This window comes from Peromyscus eremicus, chromosome 7 (assembly GCF_949786415.1).
Source record: "Peromyscus eremicus chromosome 7, PerEre_H2_v1, whole genome shotgun sequence".
In the NCBI taxonomy this organism is placed as follows: domain Eukaryota; kingdom Metazoa; phylum Chordata; class Mammalia; order Rodentia; family Cricetidae; genus Peromyscus; species Peromyscus eremicus.
This window is the reverse complement of record NC_081422.1, coordinates 83,320,349-83,334,520: the sequence shown is the minus strand read 5'-3', so window position 1 is coordinate 83,334,520 and position 14,172 is coordinate 83,320,349. Positions and strand designations below refer to the sequence as shown.

Genomic DNA, 14,172 nt, shown 5'->3' with positions numbered 1-14,172 from the left:
TGGCTATCCAAGAAAACACTCCCTATTTCACATGGTCCCTAGTAAATGCTTTGCTTAATTTCTGATTTTAGCATCTTAGTTCTTCACATTTTCCTGTCCCACCCCTCGACACTTGAAGTCAATATTAGTTACTTGACTTCTTTCTGATGCAAATAGTTAACAAGAATAAGAATTAGGGAGGCTCATAATTCAAGCATATGTCCATCATTGTGGGGAAGAAATGGTGGCAGGAGCTTGAGGGAGCTGGTCTCATTGCATCAAACTCAGCAAGAAGAAAGCAAGGAACACTTGCTGCTCAGCTCCTGTTCCCTTTTCCTTAGTTTGAGACCTCAAACCATGGAATGGTCAAGTGATCTCATGAGCATTTAGTGTGGATCTTACCAACTGTTGTGAATCTACCCCCCAATAATCCTTCACAGACATCCCCAGAGGTTTCCATATCTATCCTAAATCCCATCAAGTTGAATTCTAGGGTACTCTCTGTGGAAACTTGTTTGTTTAGCAAAGATACAGTTCCTGGCTTCAGTTTATGGGATGAACCTTGAGGCACAAATGTGGCTGTCATGACTCTATCAGAATTTCCTATTTAATCAACAGGCACCCATTGTTCCTTCTCTTGGAAGGTCTACACAAATAAAGAATCTTGGATTGAGTGACATAAACATCCCCCAAATAATTTCTGCTTCTGTGGTCTGAAGCAAATGGAATCCATGGCTTTAGCTGGTGGTCCTATTTACCTTGAAAATAATACTAATACTCATTGTCAAGATTATTTTAGAAAAGAGATGGAGACTCCAATGCTGCCTTCCTTAACTTACCTAATCACCCCCATTTGGTATTATTTTCTGTATAATGGATACTTCATTTTTTTTGAATGCCTAATGCTGTATTAAATAAAGGCTTACAGCACAATGGGAGAACCCAGGGGGGCATAAGTTGCTACTGATGATTTACAATCTTGCATCTCAGTTGTTAATGCCCAATATGCAGGATATACAGACAGGGAACTTCCCTTAAGCATTCAGGAGGGTGGAACCCGGCAGGGAATTAGCATAGGGAGGATATCAAGGTCAAGGTCAGCAAGCAAGCCAACAGTTACCCAAAACGGGAGCCAGGGACATTCAGGTCCTCCCTTTTACTAAAAAATGAGCTTCTGATACATCATTCCAAAACAATTTATGAATTCACAGAAATAATGAAAACTGAATGCAGAATTTAAAAAATTGCACCAGATTATAACAAGGATCTACTTTCCTGAATAGAATATTGTGTTCAGTTTTCTCTAATTTAATCACATATATACTTCCAACCTAGTAAATCAACTAATAGCAGGAAGAGCCAGTATTTCAAAGATGCTAAATTATTATCAAGCATTATTTCACATTGTGATGTTTCCCTATAGTTTATAACAGGGAAATACTAAAATATTTTCCTTTACTAAATAATGAGTTTTCACTTTTATACATAATACTCATAGAATATATCTCTAACTGCTAATAGTTATCAATCTATTCAGAGCAATTATTTTATATATTATACATGTAAAATTAACTTAGAGGTGTTGATCTCACATCTATGAACTACATACAGAAATACTCTATACATATTCTTAAAATTAAGAGAAAATTCAAAATTGAATGTTGGATCATCATCGCAAAGAAAGACTGTGAATGGATAAACTACAATTATCTACCTCTAACTCACAGTATTTTTACAAAGCAAGATGACCAAATTGGAGCAGAGTCTCTTTTGATAAATAGCCAAATTTTAAGCATTTTTTTTAGCAGAAATCTCAGTTTGGCAATAAATTAAAATAGAAAACACCAACGACTATCAATCTTAAACTATGCACTTACCCAAGAAATAGTCTCCAGCCTCAGCAGTGTTTTGTGGAGATACAGCAATATTAGCTCAGCTCTGGGGTATGATCCTCAATGTGTGGAGGAGATAGATCTAGCAGTCTAGGAGCCACAAGATATGGAGACTCACTCTGTCTGGTCTAGAGAAGAATCAAACTGGCTGGCCCCTGAAGTGTCCTTATATACTCTCTAAAGACCACGCCCACTTCCTCCCATGTTGCTTTTACCAATGCTTGCTGTAGGTGAGCTCCTGTGAATAGCAGTATTCTAAATGGATGGAAGATTGAATTAACTCTATGGCCAGTATCCACAAACAAATCTCTACAACAAGGTTTCCAGAGGTCATGCTTAGCTGGGTGTGGTAGCTCACACCTTTAATCCTTAGAGTCACAGAGGATAAGCTGCTGAAGCAGGAGGAGTTTTAGTTCAAGGACTGTCTAGAATATACAGCGAGAACTTTTCAAAAATAAATAAATAAATAAATAAAGAGAAATTTTGCTACAATATTTCACTGTTTCTAAATAATTTGTGGTGTGCTTATATTCTTGCTTTTCCTTTTGTAATTTCATAGTTAATGATATCAATCTGTGACTTTAGTAAATATCAACATTAAAGAATTCTCAAAAATTCTTTAGAGTTTTGTTCAACTCCTTTTTATCATATTTACCTCAACTGCGATTTCAAAGAGTTTCCTCCCTTTCTCTACCCACTCAACTGTCTGTTTTTTTCTTTTTTCTTTCTTTAACACATACTTGGGGAAGCCAGGCAGTGGTGGCACATACCTCCAGTCCTAGCATTCTGGAGGCAGAGGCAGGCAGATCTCTGTGAGTTAGAGGCTAACCTGATCTACAAAATGAATTCAAATCTGTGCTCCAACAATACACAGAGAATCTAGGTCTGAATAAATAAAATGTTTGATTAACTAAAACCCAAGTGTCTCTGATTTTCCTTGGGAGGGAATTTTCTTGATTGAATCATGTGAAGTTGGAAGCCCCACCTAAACTCAGAAGTTTTGAGGTCTGAGAATCCACCTTAAATCTTAGCTGGTCTGTATGACAAATGTGTTGTTGATTGGTCAATAAATAAATCATTGATTGGTCAGTGGCCAGGCAGGAAGTATAGGCGGGACTAACAGAGAGGAGAATTGAGAGATCAGGAAGCTGGGGGAGAGAGACATTGCCAGCCGCCACCATGACAAGCCGCATGTGAAGATCCCGGTAAGCCACGAGCCTTGTGGCAAGGTATAGATTTATAGAAATGGATTAATTTAAGCTGTAAGAACAGTTAACAAGAAGCCTGCCACGGCCATACAGTTTGTAACCAATATAAGTCTCTATGTTTACTTGGTCGGGTCTGAGTGGCTGTGGGACTGGCGGGTGAGAGAGATTTGCCCTGACCGTGGGCAAGGCAGGAAAACTCTAGTTACACTTCCTTCAGAAAAATGGAGTCAGACATCTCACAAGCCTTCCAGAAAAAACTGCTTCATCTGCCTGAGCTGCCTGACAGACCCAGTCACCATAAGCTGTGGCCACAGCTTCTGTCGAGCCTGCCTCCACCTTTCCTGGGAAGACACCCAACTTCCTGTCCAATGCCCTATGTGCAGGGAACCATCCCAGAAGAAGGGCTTGAGAACCAACATTGTTCTGAAGAAGCTTGTGTCCATTACCAGAAAAGCCAGCCTATTGAAGGACCTGAGCTCTGTTGTTTTTTTTTTTTTTCCGAGACAGGGTTTCTCTGTGTAGCTTTGTGCCTCTCCTGGAACTCACTTGGTAGCCCAGGCTGGCCTCAAACTCACAGAAATCCACCTGGCTCTGCCTCCCGAGTGCTGGGATTAAAGGCGTGCGCCACCACTGCCCGGCAGGACCTGAGCTCTGAGGAGCATAAGTGTGTGATCCATGAGGATCCTAAGAGGATCTTCTGTGCTGAGAATAGGACCTTCCTCTGTCAACTCTGCTCAAACTCCCATGAGCACAGAGGACACAGACACTGTCCCATTGAAGCAGCTGCTGAGGATCAAATGGTAAGTGATGCTTCTGAGAGAACTTGCAAGCTGGAGAGAGGTAGGATTAGCAAACCACAGGAAGATGCTGGTCCTCATTATGACAAAGGCACTGTTTTCAGAACGGTGGTACTTTATTAACATCTAATGAAGAAAGTGTGACTAGGAATGTAAACATCCGTTGGGGGACCCATGAGTATAAAGATCATTTGTATTTTATGATACATTATGCCCAGGTCACTGGAAAGTGCAAAACTGAATTCATATCTTTTAAAAGTGTCTATGACTGGAGACTAAATTAGGAAAAATACTTTGTAGTCAGGTACAGCCAAACATCTGGGAATCCCAATCCTATGCAAATTACAGAGACATTAACCAAAATTATTAATCACTATACCTGAGCAAAGGGGTATGCTATATTTTCTATTTCTATATACTGAAATATAAAATTCAAGTTACAAATAGAAAAAATGAAGGAATATTGTGATCCTTCTACTCTCATTAAAGTAATTGTATTAATTGCCCAAGAGTCTGTTTATCAGTACTATTTATCAAAAGTTGATATTCATTGTGTTTTACAGGACAGACTTATAAAGCAAATGGCATCTTTATGGGAGAAGAACCAAGAAAATCCAGAGAATATAAAGGCAGTTTTAAACTTTGTTAATATATTAATGATCATTAGAGTACTAACTAATTCTAGAAAAAAGGCTTCAATTAGCTGCCTATATATGTCTTTGTGTTTGAGTCTCTTATCAGTTTTCTGCAGGAAATCACAGTCAGGCTTAACATCAACTGAAGTCTCCAGGAAGAAGATGGGGCCCCACAACAACAATAATTCCACGTGGACAATAGTAATATCACTAAGTTGACAAACATCATCTACAGATCAACTTTGGACTACAAAGTCCTCAGAGCAATTTTAAGAGGGCTAGCTGAGATGATCCAGTTTCAAAGACTACTTGAATAAGGACTTGAGATAAACCCTGAACTTTGGCATTATGCACAGACTGGATAACAAAGGATATAGCTACCTTTCCTAGAATTTGACAATTAACCCAAATTTTTTCTTTTCAGAATAAAGATACCTTCACCCATACCCAGCTGGAAGCAATTTTAAGAATATGATGCCCACATTCCCAAAGAGGTGGTGTGGTGCGGGTGGGTTTTTGGTCTTTTAATGGGTTTTGGGTCTGGGATAATTTTCATTGTTTAGGAGGGTTGGTTACAAGTTGTTGTTAATGGTTAGGGAAAGGGCTAAGCAAAGGTGATTAGATCTAAGGTTCTTGTTTTTTTTTTTTAAAAAAAAGGACAATTACTAGTTTTAAATACTTTACATTGGATAGGATTTTGTACACAAATTATATATATTGAGATTGATATTGTTAGAAAATGCTATATGTATATTTCTAATCTTGTTCAAGATAAGATATCATTCATTTAAGATGCAATGCAATTTGCTGGTCCTTGAATGTTATTATTACCAACTATTAGGATATAAAGAAATGAAAGTTAGTAGTTAGATATTGCAATAGAACTTGTAGTCATATTAGGTGTGTTTTCAAGATCAAGCAGCTATATTCTAGATAGAAAGGTCATCTTCAAACCCTTCAGAGATCTACAGAATATGGCATTTAAAATGTTCTAATAACTTAGAAAATTTTTCTTTTTTGTTATGACTATGAGACATGTCGGCTCCTGGCAGTACCAATCTACTTCAGAGAAAATTTGGTTGGAGGCATGTTAATCTGAGTATTCCATTGTTGCAACAGGTCTCAACCCCACAGGTTCATAGCTATGTTAGCCACATATGGTTTTAATTTTCCTCTCTGTCCTTGGAACTATACATTCCAAGCCATCTTGCACTCTGTTTCACTTGAGATAATATTCCAATTCCTAACAGTTGAACGTTTACCTCCTGAAGAGGCCAAGTTGGATGACAAAATTCTGGTGCAATTATGGTAATGTCAGCACCTGTGTCTACCAGACCAGACAACAAAACACCATTTATTTTTATTGTTAATTTAGGTCTTTGTTCATTTATAGAAGTTTGCGAAAAAATTTTTTTATCATTTCTCCTGAATTTTCTGTTCTCTCTGTCTCAGCTGTTTCATCATCCTGGGCAGCCTGATTTATTCCATTAGGCATTTGGTCATTTAATTGCTCTGAGTAGGGGTTTCCTCTATGACTGCAGGAAAGGTCTGGATTTGCTGTGGGGGCCTGCCTGAGGACCCTCTGGAATTTTCCCAAAGACTGAGGCAAAGTATTACCTTGCCTATCCCTTGTTGATCTACATTCATTGGTTCAGTGTTTTCCCTTACCACACCTTCTGCATACTCCAGAAAGAAGGAGCATTCTGTTGCATTTGTTCCTTGAAGAAACATTGTTTCTAGGAATGTCCTGTTTGCAGTCCCTTTTTAATGTCCTTGCTTTCCACATCCAAAACATCTGACATTCCTCAAACCTTTTGAAATTGCTTCTCCTATCCACAAGTCATCATGGTCATGAGCCTCAACATTAACCATATCTCTAATCCAATCTTCCAAGGGTGCAGATCTTGCCTTTAATGGCCTGATTATTCTCTTGCATGCTGCATTCGAGTTCTCAAAAGTCAAAGATTCAATTATTATCTGACTAGCTTCTGAATTCGGGACCATTCTCTTTACTGCTGAAGTCAGTCTTTGTAAGAAATCTGTGAAAGGTCCTTTTAGGCCCTGTATAACCTTTGTAAATGACTCAGTTTTCTTTCCTGGTTCCTCAACTCTGTCCCATCCATTCAAGGCTGCCATTCAACATAGAATTAGGGTTTGGTTATCATATAAACATTGTGTTTGTATTACAGCATATTGGCCTTCTCCAACAAGCTGATCCTGGAAGATTTGTGTATCTTTAGCCCTCCATCGAATTTCTATGCTTTTAGCTTCCTCTTTGAACCACATTTGCCACTGCAGCTGTGCCCTGGATTCCAGAACAGCATTTACCAGCTCTCGCCAGTCCTGTGGTATAATCTTTTTACAAGTTGACCAGGAGTTTAACATTTGCTTTACAAATGGGGAATGCATGCTATAAGATACTATTGCCTCCTTAAACCTTCATAAATCTAACATTTCAATTGGAGTCCAAATATTTAGTGCATTCACTTGACCAGGTACCTGCTGTACGATTACTGGATAAATTAAGGGTGATTGTGTGAAAACAGGATTGGTTTCTGTAACCTTATAATCCAATCCTGAAACAATTTCACTGTTCATTTCTTCTATCTGAATCTGAATTTCTCTGTAATTCATTTTAACAGGTTTTTCTAAAGCTTTTATCCTGGCACTTAAATTGACTATCTTTTTAAATAATAAAATAAGGATAAGGAAAGTAATAATGTGCATAATCCCATCAACATTAATCTTCTCGTATAGTTGTTCCATTTTCAGACTGCCTAAAATTTTATTAAACAAAGCCCAATTTTCTTCCAGTGTACACATAATAACCTTTTTTTATGTGAAAAAAATTTTAAATAGTTTTTTTCCTTTAAAATATTTGATATCTTAATTAACTTACCAAATCTGCATAGAACAGTAGAAATCTGAGGGAATTTCAAAACAGCTACCCAGCATCCAAAGTGGGAATCCAGAGAGAGAGAGAGAGAGAGAGAGAGAGAGAGAGAGAGAGAGAGAGAGAGAAGAAGAAGAAGAAAAGAAAAGGAAGAAAGAAAAAAAGAAAGAAAGAAAGAAAGAAAGAAAGAAAGAAAGAAAGAAAGAAAAGCCACAAGTTCTGGCTAAAAGCTTAAATCCAACCACATGTTCCTGCTTTAGCTGAGTCGAGCCTGGGCTCCGGCTTCCTTAAGCTCTGACCACATGTGTTGGCATTTTGGCCTCAAGCAGCTATATCCGCAGTTGCGTGTAGCTGTTGTAATTAGTCGAGTGCAGCTGACCAGTAGCTCTAGCAGGCCTGAGTTGTGTGTAGCACCAGCGTTAAGCAAGTAGCTCCAGTTGTGGTAACTGCTTGTAGCTATGGTCGGTCAGGCCTGGGGCCTAGGCCGAGCTGGCTCAAGATGGGGAACCGGGCCCACCAAGGCCTCCAAGCCCAGCCAAGCCAAACCAAGCTGAGTGGTTTTTAATGAATCCTTGCCACATGGGTGCCAAATGTAGATGTAACAGTCTTATTATTAAATAAGAAACATAGAGCCAAATGCAGAGTTAAAAGCCCAAGAGGTCAGAGCAGCAGCCAAGAGCTAAGAACAAGACCACCTTCTTACCCCTCGCTGTCGCTGTCATCCTTCCCCTCAGAAAGAGACCTACTTCCTGTGTATCTATCTTTTTATTGACTTTCTGTTCTGCCTTCTCAATGGTTGTAAACCCAACCATATGACCTCCTCATCACTGCCTGTCTATACAGACCTCCAGGTCTTCTATGGTTGGTATTGAGATTAAAGGTGTGTGTCTCCATTCTGTCTATATCCTTGAACACACAAAGATCTGCATGTCATGTGATCTGGATTAAGGGTGTATGCTACCCCTGCCAGACTTCTGCTATGGCTTGCTATTAGCTCTGACCTCCCAGGCAACTTTATTTATTAACATACAAATAAAATCACATTTCAGCACAAATAAAATATCACTATAGATGTTCAGCATTATATCACGGTTATTGACATCAACGGGGTACTGATTTTATTCAGAGTGCTGATCATATCATCCAGTGTCATGTGGTAAGCACTGATCACCACTGTTGGGTGTATCTGCTGCTCTAGAAAGTGCTCAGCCACAGACAGCATTTCTCCTGTAAGAATAATTACTGATGTGGTTCCATCTCCAACCTCTTTATCCTGGGTCCTGCTAATTTCAATCATGGAATTGGCTGCTGGATGTTGGACTTGAATCTCTCAAAGAATAGCATTGCCATCATTGGTCATCACCATGCCTCCCATTGGGTCCAAAAGCATCTTCATCATAGATTTAGGTCCCAAACATGTCCGGATGATGTCTGCAATTTTCTTAGTAGCATTGATATTTCCAGATTGAACTTTTCGTCCAGACTCACACTTTGTATTTTGACTGAGCACAAGCAATGGATTTTCGTCCATCATGTTGGCATGATACAGAGTCCAGGACCCAGAGCTGGGGAATCAGGAAGAACCTTCTGGAGAAAAAGAACTGTGAAGAAAACCTCATTATTTGTTTGTTTGTTTTTCCATACTTACTAGAAGTACTAATTTAGTTATTAAGCTTAGAGTATAAAAAAGACTAGTCTTACGAACTAAGGGTCTAGGTTAGAGTTAGAAAGCTCTTTTAAGTATGATATGGACCCTCACTTGGATCTAGCATCATAAAAATATGATCTAGCTGTGGAATTTCTTTTAATGCCATCAAGCATGAGCACAGATATGTATTGTGCTGGCTAATTTAATGTAAACTTGACATGGGCTATTTTTATTTTTTGAGACACAGTTTCTCTGTGTAGCCTTGGCTCTCCTCTGCACATCCCAAGTACTGGGATTAAAGTTGTATACCACCAACATTTGAAAAAAAAAACTCTTTCTCTTTCTCTTTTTCTTTCTCCTTTTTTCCTTCTTTCTTTCTTTTTTTCTTTCTTCCTTTCTTTCTTTCATTTTTGCTTGCTTGCTTTTATTTGTTATTTGAGACAAGGTATTTTTGTGTAGCCTTGTAAGTTCTGGATCAGGCTATAGACCAGGGTGTCCTTGAATTCACAGATATCTCCCTGTCTCTGCTTTCCCAGTGCTGGGATTAAAGGCTTATGTCACCACAAGAAAGATCCCCCTCTCTTTATTTGGGTTGGTTCAAGAACAGGTTTCTCTCTGTAGCCTTCTCTGTTACAGAACTTCAACTGTAGACTAGGCTGGCCTCAGACTCAAAGAGATCTGTCCACTCTGCCTCCCTGGGGCTAAGATTAAAGGAGTGAAAATCCGCTGCTGGCCCACAATTCATTTTTTTTTGTTAAGAAAATTTTTCATTCATTTTACACACCAATCAAAGATCCTGCTCTTAGCCGGGCGGTGGTGGCACACGCCTTTAATCCCAGCACTCGGGAGGCAGAGCCAGGTGGATCTCTGTGAGTTCAAGGCCAGCCTGGACTACCAAGTGAGTTCCAGGAGAGGCGCAAAGCTACACAGAGAAACCCTGTCTCGAAAAACCAAAAAAAAAAAAAAAAAAAAAGATCCCGCTCTTCCCTCCTCCCACACCCCAGCCTCCCCATCCCAACCCACCTACCAGTTTCCCCAACAAGAAGGCAAGGCCTCCCATGAGAAGTCACATCCAGTAGAGTCAAATCCAATCCCTTGCCCCTGTCTCAAGATTGCCAAAGGTGTTGCATCATAGGTAGTGGGCTCCAAAAAGCTTGCTCATGCACCAGAAATGGATTCTGATCCTGCTACCAGGGTTCACCCCCAAACAGATCAAGCTTCACAACTGTCTAGCCATGCAGAGGGACTACCCTAGTCCCATGCAGGCTCCACGGTTATTGATGCAACATTCATGAGTTCCCACTAGTTTGGTTTAGTCATTTCTAAAGGTTTCTCCATCATGATCCTGATGCACTTGCTCATAGAATCCCATATCTCTCTCTTTGGCTGGACTCCTAGAGCTCAGCCTGGTGTTTGTCTGTGGATCTCTGCATCTGCTTCTATCAGTCATTGGAGAGATGCTCTGTGATGATGTTAGGGTATTCACTGGTCTGATCACTGGGGTAAGCTAGTTCAGTCCAGGCAACTTCTCCACTATTTCTAGCAGTCTAAGCTGGGTTCATCCTTGGGGATTCCTGGCAACTTCCCAAGGACCAGGTTTCTCACTATACCCATGATATATCTCTCTATTGTGGTATCTCTTTCATTGCTTTCCCCATCCATCCCTGTTCTATCTCAATGATCCCATTCCCTTATGTTCCCATTCCCTATCCTCTATCCTCCATTGTCCACCCCTCATACCCAGTTTACTCATGGAGATCTGATCTATTTCCCCTTCCCAGGGTGATCCATGCATCTCTCTTTGGGTTTTTCTTACTAGCTAGTTTCTCTGGAGTTGTGGGTTGTTGTCTGATTACCCTTTGATTTAAACCTAGAATCCATTTATGTGTGGGTACATACCATGTTTGTCTTTCTGAGTCTGGGTTACCTCACTCTGGATATTTTCTAGTTCCATCCATTTGCCTGTAAATTTCATGATGTCATTGTTTTTCTCTGCTGAGTAGTACTCCATTGTGTATGTGTACCACAATTTCTTAATCCATTCTTAGGTTGAGGGGCATCTAGGTTGTTGCCAGGCCACCAATTCTTTAGAGATCTTGAAAGGACAATCATCAGATTCATATGGAAATAAAAAACAAACAAAACCAAATACAAGAACCAAAAAAGGCAAAAAACTCAGGAAAACCAAAACAATCATGAACAATAAAAGAACTGTTGTATATATCACTATCATTGTTTGCAAACTGTATTACAGAGCTATAGTAATAAAAAGTTTGATGTTGGCATAAAAATAGACACATTGATCAATAGAAACAAATTGAAGATCTTCACATAAATTCATAAACTCATGCAAAATGGACACCTAATTTTTCATTGTTAAAAAAGCCAAAAATGCATATTAAAATGTAGACAACATCTTTAACAAATGTACCTGGTCAAACTGGACGACCTCATGTAGAAGATTCCAAATACATCAATATTTATCACACTATATAGAACTCAACTCTAAATAGATAAAAAGACCTCAGCCAGATACATGGAATATGATAGAAGAGAAAGTAGAGAATAGCCTTGAACTCACTGGAACAGGAAAAGACTTTCTGGGTTTTTTTTTTTGTTTTGTTTTGTTGTTTTTTTTTGAGACAGGGTTTCTCTATGTACCTTTGCGCCTTTCCTGGATCTCGCTCTGTAGACCAGGCTGGCCTCAAACTCACAAAGATCCGCCTTCCTCTACCACCCGAGTGCTGGGATTAAAGGCGTGCACCACCACCGCCCAGCGACTTTCTGAACAGAACAATAATAGCAAAAGCACTAAGAACAACAATTAATAAATAGGACTTCATGGAACTGAAAAGATTCTGTTTGGCATAAAACACCATCATTGGGACAAATGGAAGCCTACAGAATAAGAAAAGAAGTTGAACTACTATAAAACCAATAAAGGGCTGATATCTTAAACACATAAAGAACTAAAAAAACTGGATATCAAGAAAACAATCAATCCAGTTAAAAATGGAGTATAGATCTAAACAGAGAATTCCCAAAGGAAGAAACACAACAAACTCCACTTCAGGATGTCTTCTTCCTGTAGCCTCCATTCCTAATACTGAGCCCACCATAGAGAAGGATCAGGGAGCTCCTCAAAAAGCTTCATTTGCACCCCAAGTTTTCCTTAAAGGAACCAAATCATCCAACTTCTTTTGCCCTGGTATTCCCAATGGCAGATTCTAAATGGCTTCAACCAGGGTTAAGGCTTTCAAGGATCTGGTGATGACTTTAGAGGCAAAGAAAATTGCCTCAGAGGAACCAAGAAGCTCCATCTCCTGGTCTCCAGTCAGGTAACACTTGTTACTATAGTGATTTTAATTCAAACACCAGGAAGATGCTACCTAGAAGCCACAGCCTGAATGATAGAACAGGTCATGACTCCATCAATAAGATTCCTGCTAACTCCAGACAGAAATAATTTTTATCTGAACCATATTTATATTAGAAGACTCAAATACTTTACATACAGGAAATCATCGCCAGTCTGACAACTTCAGTTCCCTCACCCAGTATTTAATGGGTAAGTTATATGTAATATTAAAGTCTTTCTCATCATCTTTTTACATACTCCTTAGAAGCTGTGTTAAGATACCCATTAGTAGAGATCCTTGTGATCTCTAAACACTAAACACATCTCAGTGTTTACAACTTGCATGACAAATAATACTAAGCACATTTTTCCTGCCTGTTTTCTTTGTAGTTATTCCTATCATTTCTTGAACTCGTAATCCCTGAAACAATTTATCCTTGATTTGGTTTACTTTTTTTTTTTTGTTTTTGTTTTTGTTTTTCGAGACAGGGTTTCTCTGTGTAGCTTTGGAGCCTGTCCTGGAACGAACTCTGTAGCCCAGGCTGGCCTTGAACTCACAGAGATCCTGCTGCCTCTGCCTCCTGAGTGCTGGGATTTAAGGTGTGCTCCACCACCACCACCACCAGCCGACTTGGTTTACTATTAAACTGAACAATACATTAGATTTCAGATCAAGTAAGAGAAGACTAGTCATGCTTATTTACAAGAACATAGAAAAGAATCAATCGGCCATACAGGCAGACACTCACAGAATACCACAACTGGACAAAATGTAAAAATCAAGAGATCATGGGGATCTGAACCCCAACAGATACATCTATATCCTTCATCAATGGCTCCAGAAATATTGTGGAAGAGGACTCAGAAAGACAGTGAGAGCCAGAATACCAGAAAGTGTGCTGTGAAACAGTCTCTCCTAGAAATGGCTGCATAAAAGAGACCAGAACAATAAATATGTTGATATGAATGTGATTAATTTTGAGAGTCCAACACCTAGACAAAGAATTAGGCTCTATTAGGGACGAGCTCCGGAATGATCATCCATACACAAAGTGGTCATCCCTGCTGATGACTATTCCTTGTTGTCAATTTGACTACTTGTGAAGTTAACTAAAACCCAAGAGATAAGTATAGCAACCACCCTGAATCTAGAGAAACAAAACTAAATGAATATGGGCACACATACACATACACACACACACACACACACACACACAGAGAGAGAGAGAGAGAGAGAGAGAGAGAGAGAGAGAGAGAGAGAGAGACAGACAGAGAGAGACAGACAGAGAGAGAGAGAGAGAGAGACAGAGAGAGAGAGACAGAGAGAGAGAGAGAGAGAGAGACAGAGAGAGAGAGAAGTGATTCAGTCTACAAGGATGGATGTATCAGCTGGTCTTCAGTATACTTTGGAATCCCCCACAAAAAATAGGCTCTTATACCAGTGAAGGGATGAACTTGGCAGTGAGAATGAGAGCAAGAAGACAAAGAAAGAGTAAAGATGAGAGAGTTTCCTTCTTCCATGTCCTTTATATAGGCTGCCACCAGCTAAGATTTAAGGTGGATTGTCACACCTCAAAACATCTGAGATTAGTTGGGGCTTCCCACTTCAAAAGATTCAATCAAGAAAATTCCCTCATAACAAAAATCTAAGACTCTTGGGTTTTAGTTAATCAATTTTTTTGGAAACCTGGTTTCTTTGTGTATCTTTGGAGCACATCTTTGAAAACACTTTGTAGACCAGGCTAGCCTCTAACTCACAGAG

The 14,172-nt window shown here is 39.5% G+C and overlaps 1 pseudogene; it reads right to left on the bottom strand.

The window, feature by feature from the left end:
* LOC131915262 (T-complex protein 1 subunit gamma-like) overlaps positions 1-8,938 on the bottom strand; it is a 284,585-nt pseudogene extending 275,647 nt beyond the window's left edge.
* Between the last annotated feature and the right edge of the window lie 5,234 nt (positions 8,939-14,172).